At 43.9% G+C, this 19,319-nt stretch overlaps 1 long non-coding RNA gene across 1 annotated transcript in view; it reads left to right on the forward strand.

Annotated features, from left to right (window-relative positions):
* LOC309876768 overlaps nt 1–19,319 on the forward strand; it is a 272,062-nt gene that overhangs the window by 104,221 nt on the left and 148,522 nt on the right. Inside the window, exon 4 of the long non-coding RNA XR_014317250.1 lies at nt 8,667–8,781. This is a non-coding gene — a long non-coding RNA (uncharacterized lncRNA). The remainder of the gene's footprint in view (nt 1–8,666; nt 8,782–19,319) is intronic.

Raw genomic sequence — 19,319 nt, forward strand, 5'->3', positions numbered from 1 at the left:
GACTAATGGGCAGTGATCTCCTGGATTAGCAGCAGTGCATTCAATATCTCTTTGAGCAGTGATTACCATCTTTTTGGGGGGGATATCAATTTAAAGGTCAAGTGCTTTCATAAAAAAGGTGATTATCCAGTATTTCATATGTTGAACAAAAGCTTAGCAGGATTCATTGTGTGTCAGTTTCTTTTGTATATAGCATATATGCAGAGGAATGGATCACTTAATTATCTAACTATCTGTCTTCGGGGAAGGTATGTGGCCATGAATAGAAGCTGTCAAATAGGTACTCTGCTTTGCTTGTGATATTTAATCAATTACGGTAATGATTGCAGATTATAAATTGGCTTTTAAAAACAGGCAAAAATGTAAATTACTTTTGTGCCATCAGCCGGTGATTTGGTTATAAATGGGCGATTTTATCGGGGAAAGGAACGTGTAACAGAGACAAAGAGGGAAAAAGGAACAAACAAAATGGGGCCAAACTCGTAGCTGATCCCTTTTTCTTCCCCTTCAATTGCACTGTTCTTTTACAGCCTAGAAAAATATTCCATTTCTCAGATGTGATAAAAATGGCTAGGGCTAAATTTAGAACTAATCCAAGCAAGTGAACTGGAAGCTGGTTTTAGCTACTTTTATTTTTATTTTTGTTTTTATTTTCCAGTGGAGTTTTATCAGTTACTTGCCCAGTTGAATATAGTTGAGCTATATTAAATACATTCAATTAAAATTTCTAACAAAACTATCACATTTCTATACCTTCTACCTTGTACTTTTTCCCTCCTGTAAAGTAGCTTTCTTACAGCTGAAGAAATTCTCATTTGTAAAAGTGAATTGCCACACTAGCTGGTACTTTTGCTCTGTTTGTGGATTTGTTTTTTTGGATCAAATCCTTATTTCTACTGATGTGCCTGCCATTTGCCAAATACCTCACATGTGTCTGATTACTGCGTTTTAAGAAGCATTTCCCATTGCTGATTTACTGATTGTTATTTGTGGCATTCCGTTGGTCATCCTAGTTACATGGCAGTGTTGCTTCTCCCTTCGTAATACTGAATCTATTAAAATAAGATAGTAGGAAATGATCCCCAGATAATGCACTGGAAGCAATGAACTGTTAATTCTTGTTCTTTCCACAAAATTTGGTGTAAGTGGGTTAAAGGTATTGGCATGAAGTACGGCTACTGCTTGGACTTAAGTAGGGAGATCAACATTGGAAAATAAAAGGTACGTACCTGAGTGACCTCATGCTAGGAAGATTCTTATCAAATGCTTTTGGCAAGTCAAGTGGTTCCTGTCTTTTTTTTTTTTTTTTTAGTAATAGTAATAGTTTTTTTTTAATAGTAAGATGTCTGTAAATACATAATTTCCAGATCAGAAATCCTAGTGCTCTTTTATAGGGTATCTCATTTGAGTATCCCAAGCAGGCTTGGAGTTGTAATCTCTCTCTGATTTTTATGGAATAACTGAGGATAACTGGTTTTATTTGGGGGCTAGGGGAGATGAAGGAGAATGATAGTTCTCTAACATTACTGATCAATATGAAACAATAACAAAACCAACCAGAAAGCAAACAGGTTTTTATTAATGTTATTATATATTATTCCCACTCCACACATGAAAGTTTTTCTTTAATTATATGAGAGGTGAGTATCAGCACAGTTAAGATAATTGACTTGATGTACACTGCCAAAAACCTGTGTTTGGTTTGCAGTCCCTGCAGAGTGTTATTACATAGTTCCTAGGTGAACATCCACATTTTAAACAATAGGCATTAGCTATTCTTGAGCTTTGTTGTTTTTTTTTTTTTTTCTTCCTTTTTTTTTTTTTTTTTCAAAGGGTTTTCCTTGTGGCTGCACACATGGTAAATCTTTAGCTTCAAGTGTCCTTCTGTGGTGACCAACTAAAATATTAGCAAAATAAATGTTTTATGGGAAAACGTTGGCAGAAACCCCAGCAGAAACAGGTGGTATTGGGTTATTTCAATATAATGTAATGATGCAGCCAGGTTTCCATCTGGACAGCATGTGGTTGTGTCTACTTAGAGAGTATCAAAGAGTGTGAGTATGCACCAGGGATAATGGTGGTGCACCAAAGTGTAGCAGGATGGCTACTTTACAGAATAATAGGCAGGGTTCTAGGTCCTCTGGGTTAAATACTTTTACTGTCAGAATCTGAATTTCTTCATAAAATATTAAAGATGAAGCAAACCTCTGACATGCAATACTGAGCCGTGTAATTATAAGGCAGTTCCTGGAAGCCAAGTATTGTTCACATTATAGCTAGGCGTTTATTATAAAAGAGTTCATTACCCTTGGAAGCTAAGACATATTTCAAAGAGAGTGCCCTGGAACAGAGGCACTTCCAGCAAGCTTTACTAGAGGAGGAAAAAAAGCCCCAAGCAAGCTGATCAGAATAGAGCTGGGAAATGGGAGGGGAATCAGGGGCTGCGTGGCTGCTAAGAGCTGAATCTGTACGGAGTGGACCAGATACTCGGCTGGAGGAAATGGCTCCATCCACACTGACTGAGGTGTCGTCATGCTGAATTACACCAGATAAGGCATTTTAGCCTAATACCAGAGATGATTTTCTTTGTGGCTGGCAGATGCTTTCACAAACCAGCGGGCATGCTCTGCGAGGATGCGCCACAGACTGATCTTCACATCTGTGCGCTCTCTGTACGGGGAGGGAGGCTCAATCTGATTACATGGGGCTGCCAAGGCTTAGCTGTGGGCAGGACTTGGCCTGTTGCATGTAAGGAAAGATTTGGAAGATCCCTTTGTAAAATCTCTTCTTGTGGGCAGCAGTGTAACGAGGGAATTTGAGGGGTAAGAGAAGGAGGAGGAACAAACTCAGACTCCCTTGGGGTGGTCAGCAGGAGCAGGGATGACTCCGAGCTGTCTCCGTCACTTGGAAGCGTGGAGCAGTGTGTCAGCTCTGCCCCGTGTAACGAACACACGGGGCCTGATTCTTCACTGCCTCTGTATTTTGTGCACGTTTATTCCTGGTTTACAGTATCAATCAGCCTGATAGCATTTGCCACCCCGTGTCATTTGCTCAGCACAAGTGTAAATCAGAGACGCCGGGCTGAGGAAAATTAAGACCAGGTCTTAGGCTGCTGTGAATCACACAGCCTTGTGGTCTTCACTGATGATCCAGTGATTTGCACCAGCTGAGCAACTGGCCTAGACACCCTTTCTCCGCTGATATATCACCCCTCTACATGTATGTGTTAACAAATCTCCATTTCTCTTTTTCCCTTGCTCATGGATGACCTGATTACGCTGGAAGCTGTTCTTTTTGCCCGAGTGAAGAACCACCCAAAAGTTCAGGGTGCCGGCCAGCAGCGCTTGGCAGCTGGAGATGAACGTGCCGCTGCCATGAATCGGTAGTACCACACACGGGTGCCAAGAGCCATGCAAAATGAGATGAAATCCAGCAACTGATGAATGTGATGATTAAGAGATCAGCAAAATATTTGATAAAAACGGGTAGCGGACGGTTTTTGGAAGAAACAACCTTTTCCTTTCCATTTGGTTGATACTTAAAAAAAAAAAAAAAAAGAAAAAAAAGAAAAGAGACAGAGAAACAGGCTGATTTTATTACCTGATGCTGGGTTAATAGCCCTTTGTGTCACATGTAGGTCCTGTTCCCATTTACTGAACAAATCCTACCTCTAGATCTCATTCGTAATGCCTGTGCAGAGAGGAAAGATAGTTAGAACAGGTACTGAGGGCCAGGCATCTCAGGCTTGGATCCAGCAAAGCGCTTGGGAGTATTCGTGCTGTGAGTGGCCTCCATGTAACCAGGTGTTGTCTCCCTTACACTGCCACTGCAGCGTGCCGTTGCTTAAACACGTGCACGTGTTGAAATGCTCCGTGGGATCAGCGTACCGGCTGGCTCTTCTGGAGCTGAAATGTCTTGATGCGAGCCATGTGATGATCCCGTCTGACTTCCTTGTTCAGCCTACCCATCTTTGCAGTGCCTCCTACGGGATCGTGCCTTGGTGTACTGAATTCATTTCCATTCACGTCACCCTTTGAGCTCTGTGGATGAGCGACACTGTTCAGATTACTTCTTACAGGTGTTGGGTTGTGCCTTTCCTTCAGCTCTTCAACAAGCTGAAAAGTACTAAAGATTTACTGGGCTCCTGCAAAGCCAGGCCTGTTGCTACTCACGCCATGGGTTTGTGCAGCCTCTTGCCTTCCTCTCTGAAAATCAAGCCGTGCCAGAGGCAAGGCTAACGTGTTCCTCCCCTTGTCATAAGACTGGAGTTGCCCAGGCAGCTGAGAGTTTATCCAGAGCCAATTAAGGGGAAAAAAGCAACAAAACAAGTTGCAAATGGTTCTTTAAGGCTCCAGAGAAACCTCAAACGAATGACTTGTGACAGCAAACAGGCTGGAGGTACGGAGATTATAGATGGCGATGCACATGGCTGTTCATCTGCATCCTGATTAGGGCACTGATTTAAGGGGTCTGGTTCAGGGCTTCTTGGCTGCGGGGGCTGATTTGAATTTTGTTGTGCTGAGGTTGAGAAGAACTAGAATGTGTCTGATCTGAGGGGGGAAAAGCAGGGAGGAGAGTGGAAATGCCCTGCCTGTCTCCCGCCCCCATCACGTTGCAGGAACGGCAATTTGTCGCTCGCTGCTTCCACGATGGGGACGCTGTGGGATGGGGAGCCTGAAAGTGTTAGAAGAGAAGAGATGTGGTTCCCATTCCTCTCCGTGTTGGGAGTTGGTAAATGTGAGATTTGTTTGGAAGGTGCAACCGGTTTTGAAGGGAACAAACAGCCAGAAAATGCACGCAAGGAAGGATTTTTTTTCCCAAAGCTATAGGATTTGTCACAGCCTTGCCCCACGTCTGGGGATGTTCTAATTTAGTGCTAAGGTTTGGAGAAATATTCAGGTAGGAAGCTTCCATTTCCTCTGCTGAACTGAACCCCCATCCCTCTCCATCACCACAAATGAACCAGTGAATTCGCAGCGCTTTTGTTTTCCGTCCCAATCTGTCGTTTGACCTAGGTAAGTAGTGCTCTAAAAAGGACGTAACCTCCGGGTGGTCATGACCCCCTGAAATGCCCACTGATGATCAGGGTCTCTTTATGCTCCAGAAATCCTGTTCCTACCCAAAAAAGCGTTGGGTATCAGCTGACCTCTGTTCCAGTGTGAACCACAGGCAGCCCAGGGCTCGTGTCCCGATGTGCGATGTGAAGCAGTACGGGTCGGAGTGGGGCTGCCCCATCCCGTCCTGTGCAGGAGACCTTGAACTTGAAGGCTCTCCGCTCCTGTTGCAACGGGTGTGTAGCACCTGCTGTCGGCCGGGTTGGGTTTGTGCCCTACCTGCCTTCCTCGTTCGGAGGTCTGCGCCTCCACGAACCTTCGGTTCATTTTGGGTCTATCTGGAGTAGGGAAAGTCTGGGCAGCTGGACTCGTGCCAAAGCAGTTCATCAATCCGTAATGTTTTCAAGAAAGTTTTATTTCGCCGCTGTGTCTACTAAAGAGTCGAAGGCTGCCCTGGCAGCGGATCAAAACCTGTGTTATTTGGTACTCCACTGACTTCATAAGGGTTTGCAGCATGGACTCAATTAAGTCTGAAAAATCAGGAAGGTGTGTCTCTCCGGCCTTTACATTAAATCCATACCGGGTCTCAAGCATTCTGGGGTTGAACACTTGCCATGTTTTGAAGCCAGTCTATTTGAAGGCCCACGAAGAAAAGTGCTGCGCTCCATGCCATACATCTCCTGGAAACAGCCTTCTGCTGCCGTACAAGACGCTCGTAAGTATTTCCACTAATAGAGCACATAAAGGTGAATCCTAAAAGCAAGGGCAAAGAATCGCAGCGTGCTGTTATTTATCATTGAGTAACATTGCACAACTCTCCGTCTTCATTTCACTGGAACGCTGACTGGGTGTTGAAAGACATAATAAAAACAATCAGTATATTCTCATTTTTCTGTGTGAAAAGATGAAGTCATGGCATATGGTCAGCTCACCAGTGCTGTTAATAATAAACCACAGATAATTAAGCACTGATTTATTCCTCTACGTAAGTGAAACAAATTGCTTTAACGGCTTTTGCTGAGGACCATCTAGTCAGATGGATTATGTATAGGAAGTTCAAACTAAAAATTATTAGAGATCATATTTCAGCGTGCTGGAGGTTTATGGTAGAAACAATTAGAAACCTAACAGAATGTGTCCTGTATTCTCTTTGATGGAAAATCAGATATTAATCTGGGGAAAAGTCTAATTCTCAACACAGCTGCTCCCCTAGCTCTAATGCTGCGGCTTTAGGCTGGGAAAAAAAAAAATGGAAACATGTTTAAAAAATTGATCATAGCTTATAATAGCAATAATCACCTTGAAATTGGTTGTTACTACAGTTAATGAACAGAGTATTAGAGCATAAAACGCCCTCGGATTCCCTCAGGCTATTAACTAACGAGCTGGTTGCTCACTGCTGGTCAGATAGTATCTTTATTCGGTGGCTGGCTGTCAAAAGCTTGGAGCACGTCCTGGGCAAGGTGCTTACAGGGCTGCAGTGGCAGGAACTTCAGGCTGATCTTCCTGTAGCTGTCCTCCAGCTCCTCTGGAGCATCCTTACCCCTGCAGGTGAAAGCTTTTTCCCCAAAATGAAGCGGAGCAGCCCGTGGTGGGGCACTGGGGGGCACAAGCAGTGCTGTGGTCATCCCAGCACAGGGGTTTGGCTTGGCTGGCTGGGACTGGGAGAAGTCTTCTCTTTCTAGAAACGCTTCCTGGCACATCCTGCTTGTTGGCACTAGCAGTGCGTTGTGACAGCAGCAAGGATGGCAACAGATAAAAAGCCTCAGGTAGGATGCAGAAAGAGGGTGGCTTCCAGGCTTTGCCCCTAAACACGTGCAGCAATAGGTGAGGTCCATCCACAAGAGCAAGCTCCAGCTTTGTAGAGCTTTTCACTGCCTCTGTGGCTGGATTTTTGCTTTGTGTGTTTTGCCTTCATCGTTCATGCGTCTTGTGTTCAAGCTGAACAGATCACCAGGTCATGACACAAACCTTTGCAAATTGTCTCCTGTCTTTGAGTAAGAACATTTGCAGAATGATGTGGTTGCAAACAAAGCTGGGAATAATTTGGTTTATCATACTTAGCTTGGTGTAATCTACATTTCTTTTTTCATTGTTCACACAGTTACTGACAAAATCCCTTCCAACGCAGAGATGCTTCACTTTGGATGCTCATTGCTAACTGAGCTGTAAAGTAGTCAGCTAATAAAATGATATCACAGGAGTTGCCTCCGCTCACCTAAAGATTCGGTGTTTGCTGGGGCTTTCTGGTCTTTGTAAATTTATAGTTTACTAGTCAAAGCTTTGGTGTCTTTGGAAAACTTCATGTCAGAGAGCATTTATGACTAACCTGGTGTCTTGATCCCAGGAGTCTGAAGTAATAGGAGCAAATTTCACTCTTGCACGTGGCTATATTTAGGTATTTTTTCAGCACTGTTGGGGCCCTTGTTCCCAGAGAAATAGCTCTTAACCAGAACGAGTTGAAATTTGTGACAGCAAATTTTTTCCCGTGACATGTGATGTGTCCTCGACATTAAAAACGCATATGGAAAAAAGTGGGTGACTTTGATTAAATTTCTGAGTATTCGATGGGAAAGGTTAAAACAAAACATTTTTTCTTGACTAATACCTGGCTTATAGCACTAGAGAGATTTCTTGCGCAGACCACCACAAGCTTTTTATGGGGCTTAAAAGCAGTTTATATCATGCTGCAACTTCAAATATAATTATGCTAGCTCAGAAAATGCTTTGCAGACATAAAACTCCATGCGTCAGCCCATAGTTTCTGATGTCTTAGGTGCAAGAAAGACTGGCTGCTTCGACAAGGTATTTCTAGCCCTTGCTCCGAAAGTCGGCTCGTTTCCAGTTTGCAAATACTCTGCGGTCTGTTGCGACCTTTTAAACTTTTCTAATCAAATTGTAGAGAGGCACCTTGCTGAATATAATCTCTGCAGAGTGGAAGACTTAAAATAGCACGTTGTTTTTTTTTTCTTTCATTTCTTTTTCCTCCAATTTCTGGCATGAGATAACTTAATTTTCCACGATAGCATCAAGCACTCTTTTCTCCGCCATCCTGGGCCATATTCTCCTGTAGGGTCTGCAGGATCTGGAGCAGTGGGGCTGGCTCCATGGCTGGGAGGAGCTGAGGGGTCACTCCACGTGGTGCTTGGCTAGGGGAAAGCTGTGGGGCTCAGCCCCATGGCACTCAGCTGGGGCTGCTGCCAGTGGGATGGGACACAGCAGCGAGGCAGGGCCAGGAAAGATGCACTCAGTCCATCCCTAGCAGGGCCAGGTGGTTACGAGTCACAACTGAGGCCCATCAGGGCAATTAAGGCCCCTTAGTGCCCTCAGGAGGCTCACGCTGTGCTGGAGTTTTAATTTGGCCTGGCTCTCTTCCTTGGGGAAGTTCCATCTCTATTTAAAAACAGGAGATTCCCTTTTCTAAAGGGAGAGAAGGCTGTGCTGAGGGTAGGTATGGAGAGGGGCCTGCTATACAGATCATAAGGGTCCTATATAGACCTAAAGGTCCTTCTCTATGATCTGCTTAAATTTTGATGTTATACTATTGTCATTAGTAATGTTGAGGACAGTGAGAGTAATCTTGCTACCTTTCTGTGTTTTATTATGATGCAGATGGAGGAGAAGAGAGAGATGAGCTGAAATCTCCCTGTGTGAAAGTGAGGCTGTGACCCCAACCTGCTGCCTCCTCTCTACTTGTCCTGGGCTGCAAAAAGAAGAATCATCCCTGGTGAGTCTGGGTCATCTTTATGCCCTGCTTTCATTTCTTCATTGGAAATGTCAAGTGAAATGGTGTGGGTTTTTTTGGAAGTCTGGTTTTGTTGGCTCAGTGAGATAAAAGTTAAATCCATTCAAATTCAATTCAGCCTGAACTGAAGGGTTTTTCTTTTTTTACTTTACTTTTCATTCAGTTGCCAAATTGAAAATAAATGATTCACGCAGCACTACCTGACAGCTTGTTGGAGAAATAGTCTCCTGAAAAATGCAAAAGTGTGTTTTGTAAAAGATCTGTGGTTTGCTCTGTGGAAGACAAAACACTTCATCCAGAATTGAATGAAAACTCTGGGAGGATGGCAGTAATTTTAATAGGTTTTATCCCAAATCCTGTAACATTTTCTCTGTAGGTGTAGCTACTCATACTACCTAATTAGCTCACTGTGCTGATCTAAATGCCCAGACTCAAATGCTGTTGAAAGTATAATGACGTTGTTAAAATGTAAACAGGTTTTTCTGTTTCTGTATTATAGATTACCTGAAACTTCAGCTAAATAGGTCATTCAGTTTCTGCTGTGCTGTGCTTGGGGTGATGCAGTTTGCTGTAATAAGAAATGAAGTGTGTTCTACTTAATCACAGCTCAGTTGTGGGGACAGATCAAGTCTTGTTTGTTTAAAACCGTGGTTATTAGTGAACAAAACTATTGTAATTAAAACTTCTCAAGAGAACTGGGTCTGACTGTCAAAGTGCAGGGGGGAAAAAAAAATCTGCCTTCTGACTTAAGGTAAGTTTGGCAAATGTTCTGAAACCAAAGTGGAAGCCTGTTCAGGCCAACTGATCTTTCTGATTATCATATTTTGATGCAGAGAACAAAACCAGGATATGAAGCATCACAGAAAAAGTCACATATATATATATATATATATATATATATAAAAACAACTTTAAGGGCTGAATTTACTTCCAGTTCTAATTTTGAGTAAGAATTCCCTTTACAAATAGCCTGATTACTTCAGTGCCTTTATAACCACAGGATACTTTAGTGTAAGCAGGGCTGGTTGATCTTGCCTCCAAATAAACTTGGTTGTGGTTTAGCAACCCTGTCTCTTAGTGTGAGTACCTCAGAGTTTTTTCTGGTGGTGTTGAAAACTCAAGAAACACCTTTGTTTCTCCAGACTTCTAATATAATGCTAAGAGAACTGCTGCAATGTAACAGTTGTTACATCTTCTCATCCCCTCAAGTATAATGAGCTGGCATTTTACTACTTTGCTGTTTCCTCTGCTAACTGTCTGCATGGAGATATTTTCTTGAAAGGTTCCTGAAACCTGGAGGGCGAGGGGGAACAATTCAAATCCTGAGAAACTGAATTTACTGTTGTTTTGGCACCATAATGGTGTGTCTCTTAGTCACTTTATTAAGGAAGCAGCTTTCTGGGAAGAACTGGTAGCACAAGAAATGACATCACAGGTCAGAAAGGAAATCCAGGAATTGGAATGGAGAAACTGCAGGGGCCTCAGTTGGAGGTAAGGAGATAAGAAAGTTGGGAGAAGTTTGAGCCTCTCTAAGCTATGCAGAATAGAACTGAAAGAGACAAAAAGGAGGTCAATGCAAATGTTATTTTAGAAACGTTTTTCCCTGTGAAGTTTAAAACCCTGCCTCAATTCTGTGCGGCATGCATCTTAGTTGGAGTGGGTGAATGGTAGGCTGGAAAATCTTCAAGTTTTTGATGAGAGGCTCATGGTGAGATGTAGAGCTCAGGTTGCAAAATAAGAGCGAGGCTTTGAAAAGATAGCCTGCTGAAACTCATGTAAAAATCTATTCTTTAAGCTCACTTTAGGAAACCAGAGGTGTCAAACAGTTGTTGGTTCTTTGTTTGACCTTCGTTGCAATAGTTCTGTGTTCTGGCTTAGACAAAAGCCTAATTCCCCCATCGGCTCTGTTTTGGGAAAATGAGAAATTGAATGAAATCCCGGTGTTGAGTCTTATTACAGTTTTGCTGTTCAAGAACCCTGATGTTAGCAATGCTTTTTTCAAACTGCTCTGTGAGTATTTTTCTTCCCCAATCACTTTCTTCTTTTTCTTGGGTCTGTTTCCAGCTGAGTTTCATTGTGTTTTCACTGGAGTTTTTGGCTGAGTACCACTCCTACTTACCCAGTCCTTACAGTAGCATAGATCGGTTAACTCCTGCTTTGTGCTTTGTCCTCTGTACAGTCTGTGGCTCATACGTACATCCTCTCAAGAGACCTACCTGTGTGAGTCTGTACCAAGTGGCTTCGTGAATCTGTACACACTATTGAGTGGCTGTAGCTGATAGTAGCAAAGGCAAACCAGCGGGGTGCGTTGGTGGAAGTACAGGCTTTATTAAAACTAGCTGCTTCAGAGAAACTGCAGGTTCATGTTAAACTCTTACAGTGACTGTTCTCCTGGAGCACTCCGTTTCTTCCTGTAGTGGGGTTTAGATCTGTACTTTAATTTAAATTTCTGCCCATAAATAGTTTATAAAAATAATTAAAAAGTGCTACAGGTATAAACAGCCCAGCCTGCGGCATAAACTCTACACAGATCTGAGAATGAAGTAACCATCTACACAGACATACCTCACATCTGTGTTTTAGACTGACTCACCTCTCTGCCTTACCTTCCGTGCCTCTTCACAAAACAGACATGTGGCCATACAGCCGTAATGGACAAATTGCTCCCCGTGGACGACAGACATGGCAAACAGCTTTTTTTTTTTTTCTTTTTACTTCTATTATAGCTGAGTCTCTCTTGATAATAAAACCGAGCTTAACTAGATCTGAACTTTCTCACCCAAGTCGTGTCCAGCAGAGCAACGTAACATCTACTGTTAAAATCATGCCTTACTCAGGCATGTTGCATGCATTATAGTGGTTCAATGCCTTTACTGAGATGGCCTGATGGGGGTCATTATGAGAAAACAATATACTCATTGGATCTGCTCACTTAAGGGCTGTCAACACCATGCTTATGGAACTACTCCATGGATTTGGATGAGGGAAGTCACAATCACAGAGTCACCCAGGTTGGAAGAGCCCTCCAAGTACTCACACAACCCCTGAGAACTGGCAAGAGTTGTTTATTGCCTGGACATCTCACAGGCAAGCCTGTGGTGTTGGGTGGCTCCAAGCTGATGCTTGTGATGGAGCCTGAGCAACGAGTAGGGGGCTCTCTGAGCACTCCTGCGATGCCGCTGGTGCTCTCGGATGGCAGAGCATGAAGAAGTGCTGCAGTCGTCCCAGGTATGTTCTGGCCGAGGTGGATCCACTTCCATCTGTTCTTCCATATCTGGTGGATCCAGCTCCATTGGCTCCGTGGTGTCGGGCAGAAGGCTTAGCCTTATCTACCTTGGTCCACACATTCCACGTGATGTTTTCCAGCTCAGGCTCTAGCCTCTGATCAGTGTAACACGGAATCATTAAGGCTGGAAAAGACCTTCAATATCTGGTCCAACCACCACCCTGCTACCAATGTCACCCACCAAACCATGTCCTTACACACCACGTCCAACCTTGCCTTGAACACCCCCAGGAACGGTGACACCACCACCTCCCTGGGACAGGAGGGGTCCTGGCTGCTCAGGGATAGGCTGGCCATCTGCCTCTCTCTTCATTTTCTACATGACAGCCACAGGCTCACCAATTCTGCTCTGGCAGTTCTTCACTCTTCCTTCTAAATGGGTTCTGCTGTGCCATGCTCACACTTGTGCCTACCTAAGGAACCCCCAAATCATCGCGAGGCAGACCCTGTATCAGTCCATTACACCAGCAAGTATGCTTTTCATCTGTGTTCTCCCCTGTAGATCTGGTGACTTTAGCTCCTCTTACTTTACAACCATCAGGCTCTTTTCCTTGTTAATGAGTTTGCATTGTTACCTACTGGAGGGACTCCCGTGTCATTCAGGCTTGGAAAAATGTTCACCCTTGATTTTGGCCTGTAGCTGTGGTGCTGGGAATGAAAAGGATACACGTGACGCTGTTGGTAGCACAGGAACAAGAAAATGGCAACGGTCTATAATAATTGTTCCTTCTCAGGAGCAGGACTCGCCATTTCAGTGGAATTTAGTAAGTTGTAAACTTTCTCTTAATTAGAGTCAGCAGGAATTAAAGATTTGAAGGAGACAGCCTCTAACTTTATAAGAGGCCTGAAGCACCTAATTAATATTCTTTGAAGAATCAACATTAATGTTTCAATTTGTCTTTTACCGAACATAATATTGTTTAAAATGTTAAAATCATTTAAATGTTCTGTGCACCTCAACATTTCTCTAATTGAGGAACTTTTGCACCCTGCTTGGTCCAGGACTGGACTTTGAGTCCCACAAATGCTGGTGCAGCTTTTGTGCTCGGTGTAATTATGCATTTGGCCAACACGTGGGGAAGTTCTGCTACTCCCTCAGACAGTAATTGTCTTCAACCTCCATGTTCTGAAGACTTAACTAATGATCCCTAAGATGGACTTCTCCCCAACCTCGTTAACGAATTAAACGATTGAAAATAAAGAGTTATTCAGGCTGCAGAATATTGCTGAGAGGGCCTTTAGTGCAAGCACGAGCATTTCTGCAGAATCCATAACCATTAGAAAACAGAAGCACGATGCCCCAGACAGCCCTGGCTCTATCCCTTCAGCACGCTCTGCTGCTACACCTTAGCAGGTTTCACAGAGCACCTCTCCCCGCTGGACGGGTCCCCGTGCCCCTAGGATGTCACACGTTGCTGCTTGCGGCTCTTCTTTTCTCCGGGTCAGGTTCTGCAGCGAGAGCAGTGGCAGAAGAGGCAGGAGTGTCGCTGGCACCTTGCTGCTCCGCTGCAGCTTTCCTGCACCGTGTTGGTAAGCCTGGGCTGCCTCAGGTCTGCACAGAGACTTCTTTGTCTTCCTCTCGTTGGCAGGAAGAGCAGGATATCAGGGGTTGCTTCCAAAGTTGTATTGACAGCTAGGATGTCAGCTCTGTGAGCTGCAGTTCCTCCAGTATTTCCTAACATATAGGTGAGCTCCTTCCCTTTAGAAAGGGCTGATAGTCTGAGGGCTCTGTAGCTACATCCAGGACCACAGGGACCTCTTGCCCCATCTACCAGGTGGCTGTGTTATTTTTCCTTGGCAGGGTGGCGTGGATTTCAGCCGTTGCTCTCTGTGCGGTGAAATTCAGTTTTTCCCTCTCCGAGGAAAATTCTTGAGTGAAAACTCGCTTCTGTCTCTTCTCACTTTCATCTGCGTCAGCTTTCTGTGACTTGCCTTTTTACATCACAGTGCTTTAGGAATTTGTTGTGTGTTTTATGAACCAGGAGCACATTTAGTCTATTGCTTGATGCGCTGTGGCTTCTAATTAGCAAAAGAATTACATGAACTTTATCCTGGGGAATCAACCAGCGTACTTGAGGAGGAGATGCTGCTGATAGCGGACTTGCTGTCTGATCATTTCACTGAAAACGTGAACATTAAGTACGTTAACGGGGGATGTCCTGCAAAAGATGTCATTGCTGCTACCTTAATACTTTGACGAGAATAAGAATAGGGTGCACTCCTTCCTCTGAGCAGGTCTCGCAGAACAGCACTGAAAATCTGTCAGACCCTGAAAATCTGCCTGAAGGGAAAGGTGAGGAAGCACTAACATCATTAGAACATTACCATGTGCAGGGGGACAGAACGTGGGGGGAAACATTTGTGGCAGGGATGTCCAGTAGGGCGTGCAGCTTGCCTGGGCTCTGCTGAAGGTCTGAAAATGGTGTGACCATGGCTGGAGCTGCCAGTGGCACACGGTGTTTTGACAGTGATGTAGAGAGTGACTGATTCACGTATCTAAGAAGGGCTAAATACAGAGTTAAGTTAACACAAAAATGCTGTAGTTTTTACCCTCCCTAGAGCAGGCAGCCCCTCTTGAGTAATTTTTTCTTTTTGGTTGGTGCCAGACACGTCTGAAGAATGGTGGAGAGTGACTGAGATGAGTTTGGGGCAGGTAAGGCCAAAGTTTGAGTAATTGGTGTGGACAGATGGAGAATGAGCTGAGTTGCAAAACGCAGAATTGGGGAGTCCCTCACAATTTGCTTTGCTCAAAGTGCCCCTGTGTTTGGAAAAGCAGCACCCTTATCCCTGGGGAACACAACAGCTTTGAGGCAAATTCCAAGCTGAGAATGGTCATTTAAAGCACCAAAACAACTGCCTCGAGCAAAGGAGGTACGCCAGGCTTTGCAGTAACACTTGTGGATCTAAGCCTAATTTTATTACAGCTGCTGGAAAGCTGTGGGCCAGCCCTGCTCCCCGCCAGGCAAGGAGGAAACAGATTTTGGTTCGGTCAGTGGGGTGAAGGATGAAGGAGAAAGTCTGTCCCAGCACCTTGCCCGCACGGATCTCTGCCAGTCCTCTCTTACGTGCATGCCTGAGGCTGTCTGCAGAAGTTGCAGCCCTGCTTGTGTACGTTTTCTGACTCGTTTCTGTTCCAATGCAGCTTGGTTGAGGATCTTTTTGTATTTATTTTTAAGCTGCAGAGCCGAAATCATAAGCTTTAAATAAAAGGTCACTTTTTATTTACATGCGCTTTACAAGCGTGCTGTTATAGGATGTAATAGCTCTTTGGACGTTAACTTTTATTTATGCTGAGCTTTGATGTAGCCATATGCAAAACATTGGGAATGCGGGAGGGGAAGCAGAAAGGCTGGGTGAAAAATAGCCACGAGGCTGAGCAGGGCGCTTAGCTTTAGAAAATGCCATTTTAGGGAACGGGAAGTATTGGAAGTTGCCTTGCTGTTGAAGGGTCTCTAGAGAAATTGTGAACAAAATTAGTGCACCTGAGTGTGTTGCTATTCCTATAATTCAGTGATCCTAACTTTCATGAAAGTTGTTGTTGGTTTTTTTTTTTTTTTCATTTTGCCGTGACAAGCACCATTTAGGAAGGAAGGTGGGTTTAGGGTATATCTCCAGGACTTCTAATGTTTGTTACCATCTTTTCTTTGTTCATCTGTATGAAATGCTAACCAAGGATAAGCTGTTCAGTGCCATAAAGCAGTGAAAACTAAAATGAGAGCAATCATACTGAATCAGGCCCAAAAGTTTGTGTAACTACTCATGCATTTGGTGCCAGGCCTTGACAGGTAACTGTGAAGAAATAAAAGAATCGAGCGTAAATCTTGAACTGCACATCCCACGAAAAAGTAAACAGCAGAGCTCATAACTTCGTTTTGAGCAATTGTTATCTGTTTTACTATTATTTATCCACACAGACACGTACATTTTATTAAGGGAGTACTAAGAAGGCTGCTGAGGACAGCTTTGCTTACGCTCAGCTCATGAAGGCTGTTGCACTGACAGAGTTGGCTCCCGAGCCAGGGTCAGATTTTCAGCGATACAAATCCTCGTGGTTCCACTGACTGGAGAAAGCTGTGTTGATCTGTTTGGGTCAAGGATGTAGCCTGTAACTTTTATGCCATTACAGCTTATCTAAGTTTTCTATTACTCCTCGTTGGGTTTTATGGCAATGTTTTTGTAATTACACAGATCCTCAGGGTAAGCTCCAATCTGATAAGCCTTTTTAATGGGTTTTGAGTTCTGTATTCCCCTGTAGCCTTTCTTATGGGGCAGTAAAGTCCATACTTGGTAATAAACAACTGAGTCACTCAAAGGGGACACAAGCACTTGAAAACGCATTATTCTTTCACATTGTTCTTTGAACTCAGTCTCAACTTCTTGACTCTTTCCTCGTGGCAAAGATTGTGCTTGCTCAGTGAAATCCGTTTTTCGCCTTGCAGTCTGTACCCCTCTGTGGCGACCCGACGGAGAGAGTGCTCAGTCTTTCAGGCTGCCAGAGCACTTCATCGGGGAGCTCGGGGGGCTTTGTGGGGCTGCCCCTCTCCAGCCACAAAGTGTCAGGCAGAACTCACTGCCATCAATGGAGAACTCCACAAAATAGGGGGCCACGGAAATGAGAGGTGGAAGAGGCTTACTGAAAAACCATCTCTTCTGCTCCTCGCAGACGCGGGACTCTACCATGCTGTAATTCTCTCTTCATCCTTTGTCTAGGTAATTTCAGAAAGACTCGATCAATAGGGCTCAGCCATTTCCCTTGGGAGATTATTCCACTGCCTAATATACCTACTTTTGCTAAATGTTTCCAGATATCCATCTCTCCCCCCGCCCTCCTGTGCTCAGTTTCATCCCATCACTTCTGGTTAGTTATACTTCCCTGAGCCAGCTGATAGAAAATCTTTCCCATTCACAGGAAAAAAAAAAAAAAAAAAAGAAAAACGAACAACTTTCTTCTTTAGGAGGCAGAACGCAGGGCTTGACTTAAGATGAAGCTTATCCCTTTCCAAGTATGTAAGGAAATTCTTTTCTTTCGCGTTTTCTGGCAAGAGATGAGAAGTGTTAATAGCTGGAGATGCTTCATGCAAACATCCTGAATAATCTGCCTGCAGATTACTGTAAGTACAGGATTTTGCTATACCATTAGGTAGTTACAGACCAGTAATGAGTACAGCCTGGACGGGACCTTAATAGGTCTTCAGCCTTTAACCTTTTGCAAGGTTAATCTATATCTCTGTCAATCCTGCAGTGGAAGCCCATGAACACCAGCCTCACTTCATTAGTCACTGATTTTTTATTTTTATTTTTTGAGAGTATGCTACCAAATGCACTTGAGCATCCGGACAAGATGAATGTAATTCAGTTGTACCCCTTCAGCACGCAGGGCAGTTGGTCCTGTCCCAGGGCAAAGGGGTGCTTGTTTCCTCCACAGAGATTTTAGTCTTAGAATAATGAGTTTTGGCCAAGCACAGAAATGCACAGAGATGGCTACAATTTCAGACTTTGTTGCTGGAAGTGATTGGCTGCTGGCTTTTTATTATTATCATTTTGCAGCTACTAATTAATAAAGCTCACCTTGAAGGAAATCTGAGACAGGGGATGTTCTGTGTATCTTTGTCTGTTTTAAATATAGCTGCTCATTTTTATTTTCATTACTGGAAAACTTCTATAAGACACCACAGATCCACTGAGGTATCTTCAGGCAGTGCCCAAGATCCCCAAGATCATGGGGGGAAGCCTTGTGTAGCTTTTTTTTTTTTTTTTCTTTTTCTCCCAGAACTCTTACAAATATCAAATATACAAACAGCTTTCAACACAGTACTGATGTCTGCTTTGTACATCATCTAGGGTTATTTCTGTGGAGTGACCATAATGTCAAGAGTTATAATGGGATGGTGGAGATGGAGAACAACACAGTAGGACTTATATACAGCTGCTGGGCAGGAAGATGGTGCAGTCTTCTCCTGGGACCGTGTGGGCCTGAATGTTAACCTGAAATCAGATGGCTAACGCTTGCCTTACTGTCCAGTGTCATTTCTCCTCTGTTCATCCTCGATGTGGCTCCTGCGCTGCCCTTTGTTGCTGGCTGGCTTTGTGAGGATATTCTGGTGCCCCAAAGTGCTGGCTGCTGCCTCCCCGCGGTGGGGCTGCCTGGGCTCATCTCTTCTCCCAGAATGTGGGGCTGAGCTGAGCTGGTAATGCTGCCATTTTCTTACTTGCTTTTGAGTGTCTTGATTTAGCCTGACCTTGCCACGGGGTAGCCTCTGGGGTTGGGAAGTCTTGCAAGCTCTTGTTGTTGGACGCTTTGCAGCTCTTGGCTGCTGGAAGCGAAGGTGTTGAGAGGATTTGGGTGGCTTTGAGGTGGTGTAGCAGATGCATGGTGGCCTTGCATGCATCAGTGTATCATACTTCATGTAAATGAAGCTGATAAGTAATCAGGTTTGGGTGCAGCTCTCTGAGTACATTATATTTTGACTGAACAGTGGTAAGGAATCGCATCGGGTTTTTTTCCTACATATGAGTGCTTTCTGCTTTTGTAGACAATCATTTGAACCTACCAACACTGACTTACTCAAATCATACTGCTGAGAGCATTGAGATCTATCTTACTTTCCTCCAGTTTGGCTCCCCTTTCTGGGCTTCTCCCTTTTATGTAAGAGCCAAGAGGAATGATCTCCGGGAGGAAGAGTATGTCCTAGGAGATGCACTTTATGTACTTAATCAGCCTTGGAACTTTCCTTTTGCTAAAGGACTGAAGTGACAGCCTTTAGAGAATAATTATATGAAACACCATGTGTGAGCAAAGTGTGAAATGTCTCCAGTACCAACCGAAGCTATAGATATTTTTATTAAATATTAATGCCATGCATTTATGAAGGGTTTGCCAAGCAGATGTTAAGCTGGTCTTTGTGGTAATTTAATTGAGCAAGGAACATTTCCTGCCATTTTTATCAAAGTCAGGCTTTACATGACATTTTAAACTAAAAATATAAAACAGAGAGAAAGAGAGAGGAAAAAATAATTAATAATCAGTTTCCATTCATGACTATCTGTTAATATTTCCCCTCAGAGGATTTAATGTTTCTCCCGAATGTTTTTCTTGGAGGCCAACGTGAATCTGAGCTAACCTAGACTCTGTGCAAATTCTTCCACAGGGCCTCCATCTGGAGCCTGGCCCACTCCTGCGAGCGCAGCTCTTGCTTTTCTACTTGTAAAGAGATGATGATGATAAAAGGAAAGC

Source organism: Aythya marila (assembly GCF_965140915.1).
Source record: "Aythya marila genome assembly, chromosome: 3".
Lineage (NCBI taxonomy): Eukaryota > Metazoa > Chordata > Aves > Anseriformes > Anatidae > Aythya > Aythya marila.